Genomic DNA, 15,758 nt, shown 5'->3' with positions numbered 1-15,758 from the left:
AACACAGAGAACGGAAAGCAAGGGACGTCATATTCTGGAAATGTACTTCTAATGATCCAGACTAAACTGACATCACTTTGCTTTCGCATTGACAGTTTTGGATGCAAACAATCATTGTCCATCAGTGTTTCTATATGTGTGGAGTTAGTGATTCTCTCTCTCTCTCTCTCTCTCTCTCTCTCTCTCTCTCCCAGAGTTAGCCGACCAGCCCTGGCGTCCGTCCAAGTAACACACCTGCTGGATGCTACAAAACCCATTAGTCCAATATGAGAGCCTCTTACTGCAGCCCTCTTTTTCTCTCCTCTACACTACACTCTCCTCTCTCATTTCATCTTTACTCCTCTCATCATGTAACCTCTCCTGCTGCATTTTTTCCTTTTTCAGATTTTTTAAAAACCAGTTAAAAGTCCAGTCTTAGTCTTAGGGAATTTTGTCTGTTATCTCTGACTTTTCTTGTGGATGTTCTCTATCGTTTAAAGGCTATCTCTCCATCCAGCGACATAATCCACATGTATGTGGAATGTCTCCACCTAACATAGAAAGTATCTAAGACACACAGCTATATGAGCCACATGTGTGGGTGATCACTCTGATTTCTGATCCTCCTCCTCCGTTTGTAGAAAAAACACAAAAGACAATTGGCAAGAATAATGCAGAGAAAGGAAAAGGATCCAATCATGAGACAGACAGAAATGTATCCACTACCCATGTGCCGATGAGAGGTGGCATTCCGCTCCTCTTTGGATTGCTGTCACCTTCCTGTTAGTAGGTTACTGTGAGAGGAAAAAGGGGCTATGGTAGCTCGCCAAAGGTGTATTGCATGACGAGGCCCGGAAGGTATAGCCCCGTTGTGGAATCTGACATTGTGGGTGTGAAGCATGCTGAGTCTGCCTGCAGTATTGCGTGGATGTGCCCACATCAGAGTACCTCTGTGGTTAAATCTGGCGGAACCTAATACACATACAGTGTTACTATGTGAATGGAGAAAGATAAATAGATAGAAGAACGGCAGCGGTGATTGGCTGCGAGAGAAACCATACACATTTTTACTAGATTTGGGTACAAAAAAGATCTAACGCGGTTGGGGTTAAATATATTGTATCATGGGTAACTTTAGTGGATCATAACAATTTAAGGAACATATATATATATATATAAGTGAGGAAAAGTTATTTTTATATATTTTGTTCTATATAAGTTTTGCATTTTAAGTAATTTACTTAAGTAATTTGTTTATTTATGTACCTGGGTTCAGTGACAGTATGCCAGTGATCCCTATGTTGACCCCTGAGGCTATGGGGAGGGGGGCATGCTAGCTGTGTGTGTCTGCATGCTCTAACCCAACGCAAAACTGTTTTTGAGGTGGTAGGGGATGTAGCATGGTTTGCATCCACTGGGCACAGCATCCTGGACTTTGCTCTCTCTCTCTCTCTACCCTGCCAGTAAATGAACTATTGTCCACCCAGACTACCACGACTGTGTTCCTGTGGGATCCACCTGCTGCAGCAACATAGAGGAGACGTGTTTCTTTGTACACTGATGCCCCTGCTTTCTGATGCGGTCATTGGCAGACACAAACACAGGGCCGAGAGCTGTTAAACACAGGTGGGAGTCCTCACACACATGCCCACTGTTACACACGTACACATTCACCCTGCCCGCTCACTCTGTCCAGTCTCCTCCATCTGTATATTACTCACGTCCGCTCAGCTCTTCACACAAGGTTTCTGCCAGCTCTTCAGTTAGAGGGGCTGGCAGCTTGTTATTGATAATGCTGCCTACAGACTACAAAACCTAAAAATCCAGCACACTGTTAAAGTAGAAAGCCGGTTCATATATATATTTCTAGACTTAGTTTTTGGAAGATGAAGAACAGCTAGAGAAAGGGATGACACAGATTGTCTGTAATTGCCTAAGAGCGAGCTGTAACGTTCCAATCTCGGTTTCAATTGTTTTCGCGGCATGGCTCTCATGGTTCCAGCAAGAGGAAAGTTCAGGACACTTCATTCCTCGATTAACAAACATCCCAAACCTGACGTGGTTACCGGTGACAGTAAATTAATTAATTTACTCAGGCCCCGCCTCAACCACAACTCCAACCACTGACCAGCCTTTAAATTCTAAGCCAACCTACTTAGTGCTGTTTGTCTCTGCATCCTCGACCCACCCTCCCCTCCTCTTTACCTTGACTTCTCACCTACCTCATCCCTTTATCCATTCACTTCCCCCCCATCTCTCCCTTGATTCATTCTTACGCTGACCCACTCATCACCTCCTACCCTCATCAATTCATCCCCTCGCCCATACCTGCATCCTTTCTTCCCCTCATCCCTCCAACCCTTATCCCTTCACCCCTTGTCCCTCCTACCCTCTTCCCTTCATCCCCTCATCCCTCCTACCCTCGTCCCTCCTATCCTCATCCCTTCATCCCCTCATCCCTCCTACCCTCGTCCCTTCACCCCTCATCCCTCCTACCCTCGTCCCTCATACCCTCGTCCCTTCATCCCCTCATCCCTCCTATCCTCATCCCTTCATCCCCTCATCCCTCTTACCCTCATCCCTCCTACCCACATCCCTTCATCCCCTCATCCCTCCTACACTCTTCCCTCCTACCCTCATCCCTTCATCCCCTTATCCCTCCTACCCTCATCCATTTCTACTCATTCCAGTGCATTCAGCTCAGGTAAAAGCACCTTACGCCACACTGACTCTCACTCCACCCGGTCGCCAGCACATCCTCCCGGACCAACCAACCAGACTCTTTTCAATCTCACACCCCATCCAAATCTATTCTTATGCTTGTAATATTCAATAAGATCAAGGTTTCATTAAATCTTTAAATGACATATTGTTGTGGCGTGGTCCTACAAATTGGTGTTTTTATTTGCGTTGACATTATTTGGCCAAAATTCAGCTTTAACCATTCAGTCATTCACTGACTGCAAGCTTCAGCTCTTCTTAGTTTTAGTGCGACATTTGGGATGTATGCCAGAGTCTAAAAACAAAAACTTAAATACTGTTGCTTATTCTATATGCAATGGTGCCTTAATGCATATGGCCTCCAGGAACCTCATAAGTAATGAGCATACCATTTTTATATGAATGTTGTTAATAAAAATATTTAAGATTTGTACCACTTCAAAATTCTCTCATTACTTTGCTATAGTTTTGGAATCGTTGACTAAAAAAAAGACTCAATAATGCCTGTGCTACCCCTGAAGTGTATATTTGTCATAAAATTGGCTTTTATATGAAATAAAAGAATACAGTTGAAGTGAGTAACATGTTGAATTTGAGAGACAGTGCGTGTCTCACAAATTTGGGCTGATTACACCAATCAGACACACATACTCAGACGCACACAAGCACACACACACACAATAAATCTAATTTGCTGCAATAGGTTAAGTGTGGTCTTACAGTAATATCTGCCTGGATCTGATAGGTATGTGACAGATTGTGTAAGGGAGTCATTCGACATGTGGCTGGTCAGAGTCAAGAATGACAACTTTTGTCTTATTAAAAACCAACCGGGAGCCCTTAGAGTGTTTGGAAGTTGTCGATACAGCATGTGTTCCTCTCTGAACATCAGTGCTCAGATGCTGTCAGTGTTCCTTCCAGCCTTTTCTTAGCTCAGCGTTATGTGTCTGTCTCTAACTCTGTGTTCTGTTCTCTCACCTGAACTCTCCCATCGCCTCAGCTCATAACACAAAACCAACACAGCCAGGTTCCACCAGCAACACTACAGCCACAGTACTCTGTGAAGACTCCAGCATGTCGCAGTTGTCCATTTTCTCTCTCTGAATTACATAGCACCTGCCAGTGTATTGAATTTCAACTCAGTGTAGTCATTTTTTCATGACTGTGATTATAAAATGTCAGAAAATAGCCATAAAAAAATCCACTAGTGACGATGCCACTGAGAGAGGGTGTACTGTGTCGCAGAATTGATTTTAGAATACTAATGTTGATTTATAAAGCACTAGTTTCACGTTGCCAGACCTTCCTCCAAAGTGCTGCGGAGGAAGGTCTGGCTAGTCCACACAGCATTCCTGGATGGGAGAAAAACGTGCTCTGGGTTGTTGGGTTTTCTTAAAACCAATCACAATTGTGTTGGGCAGCGCTCCGAACAGAGCCACGGCGCCGCTGCAAAATAGCCTCTGGAAAGAACTTGTTTTGATGGAACAAGTAGTTTTAGTCGTGCAACAGAAAACTCGGATTGGACAGATAGTCTAGCTAGCTGTCTGGATTTACCCTGCAGAGATCAGGGGAGCAGTTAACCATAGTCCTCAGAAATCAACTGGATTTAAAATGTCAAAACAAACAAAACAGAAGGTAACGGACATCCGGCTGTTAAGAGTGAATCCCAGCGGAATTTCCGACAGTAACAGAGCAATCCGGAAGTGGACCATTGTGGATAGAGACTAATAAAGCACTGATGCTCCACACATCTGGAACAAACTCCCAGAAAACTGCAGGTCCCCTACAGCTCTCAGTTCTTTTAAATCAAGGTTCTTTTAAATTTTCTTTTCTGATGCTGCCTTTTTTAAGGTAAAGGTTAATTTCTTGGACTGCACTGTAACTTTTACTCTTGTATTTCATTTCTGTCTATCCTTTTTAGCGGTTTGTATATATATATACAGTATATATATATATAAAGATTATATTTTGGACATTTTCAGCCTTTATTTTGACAGAACACATGAAAGGGGGAATGGCATGCAGCAAAGGGCTGCAGGTTGGAGTCTAACACGAGCCCGCTGTCAAGGAGTGAACCTCTGTATATAGGCGCCTGCTATACCAACTGAGCTATCTGGGCACCCTGGGTTGTATAGTTTTGACAGTTTTTAACTTCTCTCTATTGTTTTACGTAAAGCACTTTGAATTGCCTTATGGCTGAAATGTGCTGTACAACTAACGCTGCCTTCTAACAAGACATCATGACTTTGTGTAAACGTACACGCCGACTTTCTTAAGCCAAGTTACATGTTTTGATCTTTCCCTGTGTATGTCTACGCTGTAGACATACACAGCAGACGTGAGAATAACAACACGTGGTTGGGTTTAGTAAGAAAACAAACCCACGGTTGAGTTTAGGGAACGTGACGCGCGGGAGACAATCCCTGGTCTCTTTTACCCATTCACCCCCCCGACCAATTTCCCTTTGCAGATTTTCGCCCTTTCATACTACTCACTACGGTGTAAATTCACACGCTATTGCAAGGTCATGTAAGTCAATCAAGGCCAAACGGCGTAGAATAAAACGCTAAACAGGGAGTTTGCGTCTTGATAACACGCCATCAATGGCATAAGAATAAGCTGTTCACACGCCATATCTCAAGATCGGTCTGATCCTTCAGTACCAGTTAAGTATTTGTTAAAACTGTCATGCAGTCACATTGACTTAAACAACTTTTTTTGTTTTAGCAAATAAAAATGAAGCTGCAAATGTTGTATTTTATACAGCATATACAGCGAAACAATAAATGCATCGCTGTCAATGTTTTTTTCTGTGATCAGCTGTGGTTCTCTCACCACACAGTTATGCGCTATGACTCCATGCATCAAGAGCAAGTAAATCGGAATTTTAGGGCTTCAATAAGGAATAGTTTTGAGTCAATCTATTTGTGTTTTGGGAATGAATTCAAAAACTATTCTACAACTTTGAAATGGAGAAGTCAGGTTCTGAGTATTACTGTACTTATTACTTGAATGGTTCTGATTTATGACTGACTGTTGCCACTGACAGGGAAGACAGAGATTTGTGGATATTGCACTACAATCCAACATACAGTATATACAGTCACTTTTTTAATCCTAAATATGTTACTATTTGTGTTTTAAGACATAAAATACTATACTAGATGATTTTTTCACACACAAAAGAAGACTCCAGATTATAAGGGAATATAACTAATAGATTTCCCCATGAAACTTCCCCAGTTGACTACTAACATTAAGACATACTGTATATCTTCTGTGTTACAAGTTTTATTTGAAATTGTATGTTTAAATTTGCAAATTGCGCATTCTCTTGTTTTATATGGCGCTAATATGCATAAATAGAAATCTGAACATCGGATATTGCCAGGTTCAAACGTCTTGTTTCATTTTGTTGACACATTAGAGTCAAAGCTTTTCACAGAAGGAAATGTTGGACATCTCTTTTTAGTTTGTATCACTCCACATATCCAAATATGGTGTCAACAGCCATAGAAAATCAATTTTTTCTACATTTTGGGGTACAAAATGTAACACAAATCAGGCTATGAGTGATATCTGATCAAACCCCTTTTGGAAAAACTTTCAGAATATAGATCGGTAAGTGGAAAGTTTGGTGTGTGTAAGTGCTACTGAAGTGGAGGTTTCTCGCTCAGAGTGTGAGAAAAACACATTTTTGAGAAAACAGCCTTTAAAGATATGGATCATCACATTCTGTACATCACAGTTAAAAAGGACACACAAATATTTACATTAACCCCCCCAGTGGTTTACTTACATTAAGATATATATTTTTGCATTATAAGTTCTAAGAAATGTTATGTTTGAATATGCATATACGGCATTATCTAAGGCTCACTCTTGGTGAATTTAGGAGAAATGAAGTCAAGTAAAGGAAGCTTTATTATCAATGTCTTCACATATGCTAGACATGCAGAGGAATCCTTTCTAACCCTCCCACGGTGAAGAAGACAAATGCACAACAGATTAGAGAAGACTTTACTAACACAAGAGTAAAAGAAAATGCTCAACAGATCATTTTTCCTAACACTAAAAAAATAAACAGCAACAATATCACAAGACAGAAACACAAGAATGGTTTTCATGTGTTGTGGTTGAGCAGACAGATGTGCCAAAATGCAACCGCAGCAACTTCAGAGTCCAGAGTTTTTGTGCAAAAAGATGGTACATACAAAAAGAAACAGTAGCTTTACAGTCCAGAGGGTTTTTCTTGGAGGGGGGCAGAGAGAGGGGCGTAGACAAAGTGTAGGAAAATAAACATCTAAATGTGTCGTGTGGATGTTTGTTTTTTTCTGAAAGAAGACACGCCCCACAACCTCAAAATTGAAAAATGATGGTTTTGCCTTTAGTGTCTCCCCTTAATTAAATACAAATATTTTAAAATTACAGTTCATCCTCAACATGTCCACCGAAGACTTGATGTTTCCACATCACTCTGGCACTGGACCACGATTGGCTCTAAAACTAATTGTGATGTAACAAACCCTGCTGGGAGCCTCCTTACAGAAAACCTTCAGCAGATACTGTTAAGGTGAGAACAGCCTCCATCCAAGTAAAGTAACACTGAGATACAGTAGCATCTAAAGCTGCCTGTTTAAATTTGGATCAGGATTGTATTATATTTGGGATATTGGACCATAAATACTGTATGAGACTAAACAAAGCCAGGTTGCTGGTGTCACACAGTCCTTCTTCACCTTGACTCAGGGGCCAGTGTAAAACGTTATTCCAAGGAATGTGTGTGTGAGAACTAATGTCCGATCGTTTCATGGTGAAAATGTCCACTCGGACACAAACTGTGCTACATATTTGCCATGTCAATTTGCTGACACACATAATCTAGATTTCTGTCCCCCCCACCCACACTTAATAATATTAATAGAAGTCAAACATTTACCAACATTTACACACACCCACACCCACACTCACACACACAATAGATATGGAGACACACAACCAGCAGTGCATGACAATATATCCTTATTTTTCTTTTGATTTGTTACAGCTAATAGCTTCCTAATGTTACAACTTATACAGTTTTCAGCCAATGTGTTTTTTTTTACAATTTCTAGTTCTTTAAAGAGTCACTATAGGATTAGGGCCACATCTGAAAAATGTATTTCTAAGTTCAAAGTCAGAATTGTCAGAGATTACATTTTTTAAAGATAGAATTACGATCATTTTTTTCTGAATTCTGACTTTATTTTCACAACTCAAATTGATTTTTCATGCCGGCCCTAATCTTCTTTCCTGCTATATGTATTTTGGCTTTTCTGATATGAAACACAACATTTATTAAAACATTTACCCAAAAGAATTTGTGTGCTTTTTTTTATCTCTCTGAAAGTGCCGTTTGAGTGACAAGGGGTGAGACAAAGGGCAGGGCCTTAGGGACTCGGTGTCAGATGATGTAAAAATGGTACAGATCCAGCTACCATGGATGTCTCTGCGTTTGTGTGAGTGTGTGCGTCCAGTGTCTGGGTTTGTGTGTGTGTGTGTGCGTGTGTGTCCTGAGGACTTGGGTGAGTTGGGTCAAAGGTTATCTGTCACTGGGACAAGAACAACAGCTGCTCTGTTTGGTTTTATTTGATCTCAGTTTGACTTGCTTTCTATTGGTCTGTCTCGTTGACCGTCTATCTGCCCTCATGTCCAACTGGCTGGAGTCAGATGGCAAGGGTCGGGAAAGGGGGGGGGGGGGGGGGGGGGGGGGGGGGGGGGGGGGGGGGGGGGGGGGGGGGGGCAAAGTCTGCATGGCAGCGGGAAGTGTGTGTGGGTGTGCTCTTGGCAACTGCAAAAAAATAAGTGCGAGCACATTTCCATAGAGCTGAAAATATAATGCTGCATCAGACCCAACTGTCAGCTTTCTCTTGACATTGAGAGGAGAGACAGGAGAGGGAAGAGAATCACACACACACACACACACACAACAAACTTTGTCTGCTATGCAGTGACCTACTGCAGACAATTATGTCTCTCTCGCTCTGCCACAATCAGATTACTGCTAGAGGACAAGGCCTCTGGACCTGCTGCTGTGAGGGAACTGAACACACACAAACACAAATTTGCTCTCACATACACACACACACACACACACACACACAAACACACACATTCCATCATACACACATGCACAAACAAGTCGTGCAAATGAGTTATAGCAACAGATTTCGTTTTTTCAAAGAAACAAAAGCAATATTTTGATGAAAACACAACTAATAAATAATAAAATAATGCATGAATATTTAAAGAGCAGACATTTTAAAACACATGTATCCTTGTTGTTGATGCAGCACTTTTTTTAGATAAGACTTTTATTTAGCACCTTAATGTCACCTTTTATAAAAATACATAAAAAATCACCCTGGTGTCACAGAAATCCATGAAATGATCAATAAAACAACGGAAAAAAAAGCCAATGTAAAGTCAATGAGAAGATGGCGTAGCATTAGGAGCGACTACGGTAGCGAGTAGTATGAAAGCCTGAACATCCGCATAGGGAGTTTGGCTGGGGTGGTGGATGGGTCAAACACTGGACTTTCCCCCGGGACACTGGGGATTGTGTCCCGCGTGCAATGTTTCCGAAAGTCGCTTTCTTCTTTTCATAAACCCAACCGTCTCGTTCTTTCCACGTGTCACAGAACGTAAGCCCACTCACGGCCTTTTCCTTAATTTAAGGGGCCGTGTTTATTTCACGGATGTCTTCCCCGGGTGGGAAGTTTTTTTTGGCAATTCCGTGAAACTGCCACAGATTTTGAGTTGAGGGGCCGCTTTTATTTCACAGAATTCAGTGACATCAAGTGGATAAAATAACTGCAAGTTCGATAGTATAAAGACTACGTGGCATGTTTTAATGTGTGTATTTTTGAAATGGTCAATGTGTCAGATTAGCGATCACAGAATAACACGTTTTGTCTGTGACAGTTTCGCAGTCAGTTCCCAGGGACCTACCCCACCCGACAAGGAATGTTTATGCTTGTAACCATGGTTTACCAAATGGAACTATTCCGCCCCTCCAGGATTTTGCAATGTCACCGTGACGTCGGGAATCTTCGGGTATTGGTCAACTTGCAAGACTTGCAATTTGACAAATATCCAAAGATTCCCATCCCAGCAGCTCCACGTGCCACACTTTGCATCAGTATGTGACTCTGAGAGCCAATGACCAAGCGGGAAAGAGAAGAAGTTGACATCACACGTAATTCGCCAAATTTATTTCAATCACGAGAGACTTTGTTGCAGATTTGAAAAGATTTATTGTTCGAATGCATGATATGACATCTACAGTCTCTGGAGATTAGACTCCATCATTATTTAGGGGGTTAGAAAGCCAGAAGTTGGTCCCCCCTGATGGAGTCTAGACACTGATGGTTATAAGAGGAACCCAAAGACCGAACCGAGGAGCCGACGGCAGCCCATAGGGGGGGGAAACCGGGAGCCAAGCATGACAAAGACCGGAGGAGCAAGGGGAGGAGAAGGCATCTTAGCCTGAAATGGCAACTGTGCAGCAGAGAGAAACAGGTTTAAAACAGAAATGTCCTGCTGTGATTGGCTTGTGAATTTCCAAGCCGCTTCTAAATGATCAAAATAAAAGTCAACGCCTCTACCAGCTGTTTTAGAAGAGAGAGAAATGGGATTGGTTAAGAAGTCTGCTGGAAGAATTTATGCTGAGCTCCATGTCCTTGTTTCTGCCAGAGCCTCTAGTTTCTGCTATGAAGATGAAACGTGTGAGATTTGAACATCTCACATTTACCAACAAAACGTGCAGCGGAAGACCGTGAAAACATTTCAGCCCTGCCTCTCCCTGCTGCTCGACTGACACACACATACACAGACACACACAAACACACATGGTGGATGCGGAAAAACCGGAGATGACCGGATAACCTAAATTGAGAACAGCTTTGCTTGTTATTGTGCAATGATAAGTTAAAGGCCAATAAGTACTTTATCAAACCGTATGAATGTGTCCCAGGCCAGGATAGGAAATCAACTGGACAATGTAAAGATTAACAAGCCACTGACACATATGTTCAAATTTGATTAATTCAATAAATGTTGAGCCATTTTCGTATTTTACCTACATTTGCAGCATCCTGAGAAGTTTTGGTAACGTTACTAGAAAAACTCAGCGTAGTTTTACTTTTCCTTAAACAAGTTTCCTTTTCATTTTTAAAGCTCCATTGTGTTGATTTTGAATTGATTCTCATTCATGGGTAATTACTTCCACATTCAATTCAGAATGGATACAAGCCACTCACTCGTAGGTATTCTACCATGTTGCATCTCCATCTTTAAAATACGTTAGCCAGAAAGTGACATACCTCCATGTTTCACACTTTCTAAAAAAGCCAGCTTTTTTCAAAAGCCGGTTGCAGCTGGAGCATCGCGCCCATTCTCCAGAACGTGTAATGGAGTCGCCAAGGAAGTTAAAAAGATAATTAAAATAACATGGCGACAGGAAAAGCAACAAGACCAAAGTTAAGACCGGAGTGGCTTTTCCCAGATTGAAAGAGTAAGGATTTAAAAGGGATGCCGAAGTTGCCTGCTTTCTTCCCTAAAGGTATTGCTGCCTATTTGTGTAAATGTGTTTTATAGTTGCTTGGCTAACATGGCACGGTTGTACATAGGACCAGAACAACGTCTAGAATACTTTTCCTCACATCAATGATGAAAAAGGATTGTCTACCTTGTAACATAACGTAATCATGTGTTGTGATTTTCCTGGCAGACAACTCACATCACGTTCAGATGTAACACAGACCAGCGACAGCTAACAGCTGAGTGTAAACGTTGGAGAAACTAAGAGCTAAACTCGGTTCCATTGACATTGTTCATACTGCTCAGAGAAATCTATTAAAAACACGAAAACTCCGTTGCTTCTCCCCTCTGCTGTGAACATTGCCTTACACTTAATCTTGTACTATACAGAATAACAATAGCACTGATACTTTCTAACATTAGCTTGCATATATTTGGTAACCTGATAGCTGATGTTAGCAATGAAATAGTACCAAAATAATGTTAAACTCTTATTACATTGTATGGATGCCAGTTTTTCGTTCGGCCACCATAAGAGTTAAAACGCGCTCGGAATGGGACGGGGTAGAAAGTAAAAGTCGCTCGGTTGTCATATGCAAATTTACCGCTAGATAGGAAAAATTCTTACACAATGTAGCTTTAAAGACCTATTTAAAAAAATCATTGCAACTTTTATTGCAATTATTTACAAAAGCCGCAACAGTCTTTAAACAATATGGTAGCGACTCCCTTGTGGGACTGATTATTCATCATCATTTGGCGGTGAAAGTGGTCTTTTTCCTTCCCAGACAGTTTAGTGTGCATAGCATTGGTCTGGTACAAAGCTCCTAACATGTTAGTCACAGTCCTATTGTCACAGGTTCACTGAAATAAAAAATTAAACATGATTTCTCTTTTGCTTTCCCATATTCATATTTGTGCATGGTGTGATGGTGTGGGCCACCATCTCAGAACAAAAGAGTCAAAACTAGTCAGGACGTTGCGACTCTCCCAGATGCTTGGTATGATTTTCTTCCACTGGGACTCTATATACAGGATACGCCCCAGCACTCATTTTCATTCCTGTTGGGTCGTGCCATGATTGTTTTATTGTGCTGTCTGATTTGTGACTAAGTGACGTAAACAGGCCTACAATACAAGGCATTACAATCACCACATGTGAGTAACCAAATATCAAAGGGATACTTTGCTGATTTAAATCCAGCTTAATGCTGCGGAGGGGAAACCAAATCATCTAAACACACTGCCCACATTACCATGACACAGAGCAGGATTTGATTCAGCAAAATATCTCTTTAATGACAATCAATCATCGACAAAAGTAGGTTCCCAAAGTGGACAAACCACCGCTTTTCAACATCCAAGTCCAGAGTAGGTAAACCAGGGGATAATATTGTTCTGAGAAAGATGTCTTTATTTTATTGTGAATATTTTCACATCTTACTTTCTGAATTAAGGATTGGTTTTTACCAAACAAGAATTGGTGATAGGTAAGACTACATTATATGGTTTTGGTGAGTTTGATTGTGTTAGTGTCCAGTTGGAAGGAAATGTGTTTTATGATGTGTTAATTACTGAGGTAATTAATATTGTCCTGGCTCTGTTTGGTTGTATTTTTCTTGTTAATGTGTAAAAACATTACGTTCTTGACATTTGGTGAGTAAATTTTGTTTAAGAGAGCTAAGCAAACTTGCCATGTGCGCACTATGCAGCTCGGTACATAGAGGCACGGCTGCCACGACTCCGCGAGCATTATAGCTCCATTATCAGTCAATGTAGCCCGTCATAGGGTGTTCATGTCTTCAGTGGACTACATATACCATCAGTACTGATTTTACATGTACAAGTGAAAAATGTTCATTTGAAGTCATTTATCTTGCAAAGATGTTAAATATTAAGTCAATCTTTTAAGTCCTCGAGAGAATGTCCTCACCATTGTTGTTTTGGTAACATCTATGAGAATAGTTTGACATTTTATGAAATACACTTTTTCTTCTCCTTGATTACAGTAATATTACTCCCATGTGTGACCAGCATATATAAGTCTAGCCTGCAGCCTGTTAGCTTAGCATTATGACTAAAAACAGGGGGTAATAGATGGCTTATTAGTATTAAAAAACAATATACAATGAGCAAATTAGTCAATTTTGGGGACCATATTTTAACAATCTAAGCGCACGGCGTGAAGCGCATGGTGTGCATTTAGGGCGTGTCCAAATCCACTAAAATGGGAAAATGGGTAAAAATGGGTCTGAGAAAAAAGGACGCATGGTTCAAAAGGGTTGCACTTAGTGTCTTCATTAATTCATGGGTGTGTTCTGGGCGTAACATGCAATTAACCAATCAGAGTGTCATCTTCCATTCCCGTTAAAAGCCAGGCGCGTTTGTACCTTTGTGCATTGCCATTATGATGGCGGACTAGCACCGTTATACTTTCAATTGTAATCTTTTGCATGTGTGTGTGCTGCTTTGCTGCTCTGTGTGTGTTGGCGCACGCTGAGCATGAGCCTAGACGCATTTTACCAATGCACTGTTTCAATAACCATGAAATGCTGCATTATTGACTTTAGACCAGGTTTTTGTCGGTCAATGGCGTGATCACTTCCTGCTGTATCAAGATAGCAATACGCCAAGACTGCACCTGAACACACCTCACTGTAAGTCCAACAGGACCATGGGCGCAAAGATGGGTGCAGGTGCATTTGCTATTTAAATGACACGGTCATAGGACGGTTTTAAAATAGCACAGCTAAAAGGAACTCAGGAAAGTAAGACGGTGTTCAATTTTTCCACCGTTATTACGAGTAAAAATGTAGTCTTATATTTATGCCAACAGTATCTGGGTAGTTGAAATAAAAAAGAAAGAGAGAAGAAAAATACAAGGTGCCATTGAGACTAGTCTGAGCATAGGACAGCAATTCAGAGAGAGGCAACAGCTAGATGTTGGAGAGACGATGTGTGAAGGAAGGAGGAAGGACAAGTAGGAGGAAGGACAGGAAGGAGAATCCAGATGAGAAAAGCAAAACATTAAGAGAAGAAATGAAGTCAGACGAAGGGGGAAAAGGGGGAAGGAGGGAGTGATCTGGAGGACGAGGGGAGATGATGTTGATGTTTGCTTGTTATTCCAATTCTAATTTTCCCCCCGGAGCTCATTAGAGTCTGGAGAGAAACGAACCAAAAAACCTTCAAAAACCAACAGAGTGGAGAAAGAGAGAGGGATGAGCATCCAAAGAAAATAAAACTGAAATAAATGGAAAAGGGGGAATGAAAGAATACGTTTAAATGGAACAGGGGAAGAGACAGTGGGACAAAACTCAGAACCCTAAACAACTGGATTTAGAAAGACACTGATAAAGAGATGCAGTGTGGAAATGAATGGATGAAAAGGAGCCTGTAACAAGGAATACACATCAACACACATGGGGCTGTCTGTGTGTGTGTGTGTGTGTGTGTGTGTGTGTGTGTGTGTGTGTGTGTGTGTGTGTGTGTGTGTGTGTGTGTGTGTGTGTGTGTGCTTGCTTTCAGAAGTCATGCCAGCTTCAACCAAATAAACTGCCAGGCCAGGCGTAAAGTAGGTTTAAGAAAAATAAAAGTACCATTTAAATTTTATTGATTTCATCAGAGCAAATAAATAAGAAAACAGTAGATAAATTGATTTGATCGATTGATTGATATTAATAATAATAATAATAATAATAATAACAAATAAACAATAGTCCTCCTTAACTGTAGCTTTTTTATATAACTAGTCTCAGCTTTTTCGCCACAACTTGATTCAAACCAAAAAAAAAACAAGAAGCATGTTTTTCATCAGAAGAGCAGAACGGCAGCCTCAGATTTCCACACACAATCACTAGTAAGTTTCTCTTAGAATATTTTTTCTTTTATATAACACTGAAGTACGGAAATACAGATATTATAGTCATCAACCAGATTCAGTTTTCAGTATTAGTATTATCATTATTATCATCATAATACCAGTAGAATAGAAATGGAGGCTTAGATTCTGACATATTTATATATCCATTTATATATACTGTGTAAATTTATACATACATACGTATATATGTATATATATATATATACATATATATGTGTGTGTATTTGTATATATACATAAGCAATAAAGTTTGTGGTTGTAAGTTGGTTTCAGTGTCCAAAGTCCAACATTGAAGAAAAGCAAGGAAGGATCCGTGCTGGGAGGCAAACGAGTACAGCAGCAGATAAAGTACAGACATGAGGAATGAGAGGGAGATGGACTGTTGAGTAGAAGGAAGAGAAAGAGAGAGAGAGAGAGAGATGAGTGAGGGGATAACAGACATAACAGTATGCAGAAAAAGGAAGAGATAAAAATGAGTGGGTAAACAGCATAGTTGAAAAGAGAAGAGGGACTTGGAGTGTGAGGGGTACAAAATGTGAAAAATCAGCAGCAGTGATGGAGGGTGAGAGCCAGATTGGGGGGGGGGGGGGGGGGGGGG

This window comes from Etheostoma cragini, chromosome 8 (genome assembly GCF_013103735.1).
Source record: "Etheostoma cragini isolate CJK2018 chromosome 8, CSU_Ecrag_1.0, whole genome shotgun sequence".
Lineage (NCBI taxonomy): Eukaryota > Metazoa > Chordata > Actinopteri > Perciformes > Percidae > Etheostoma > Etheostoma cragini.
Note: the sequence above shows the minus strand (reverse complement) of the source record.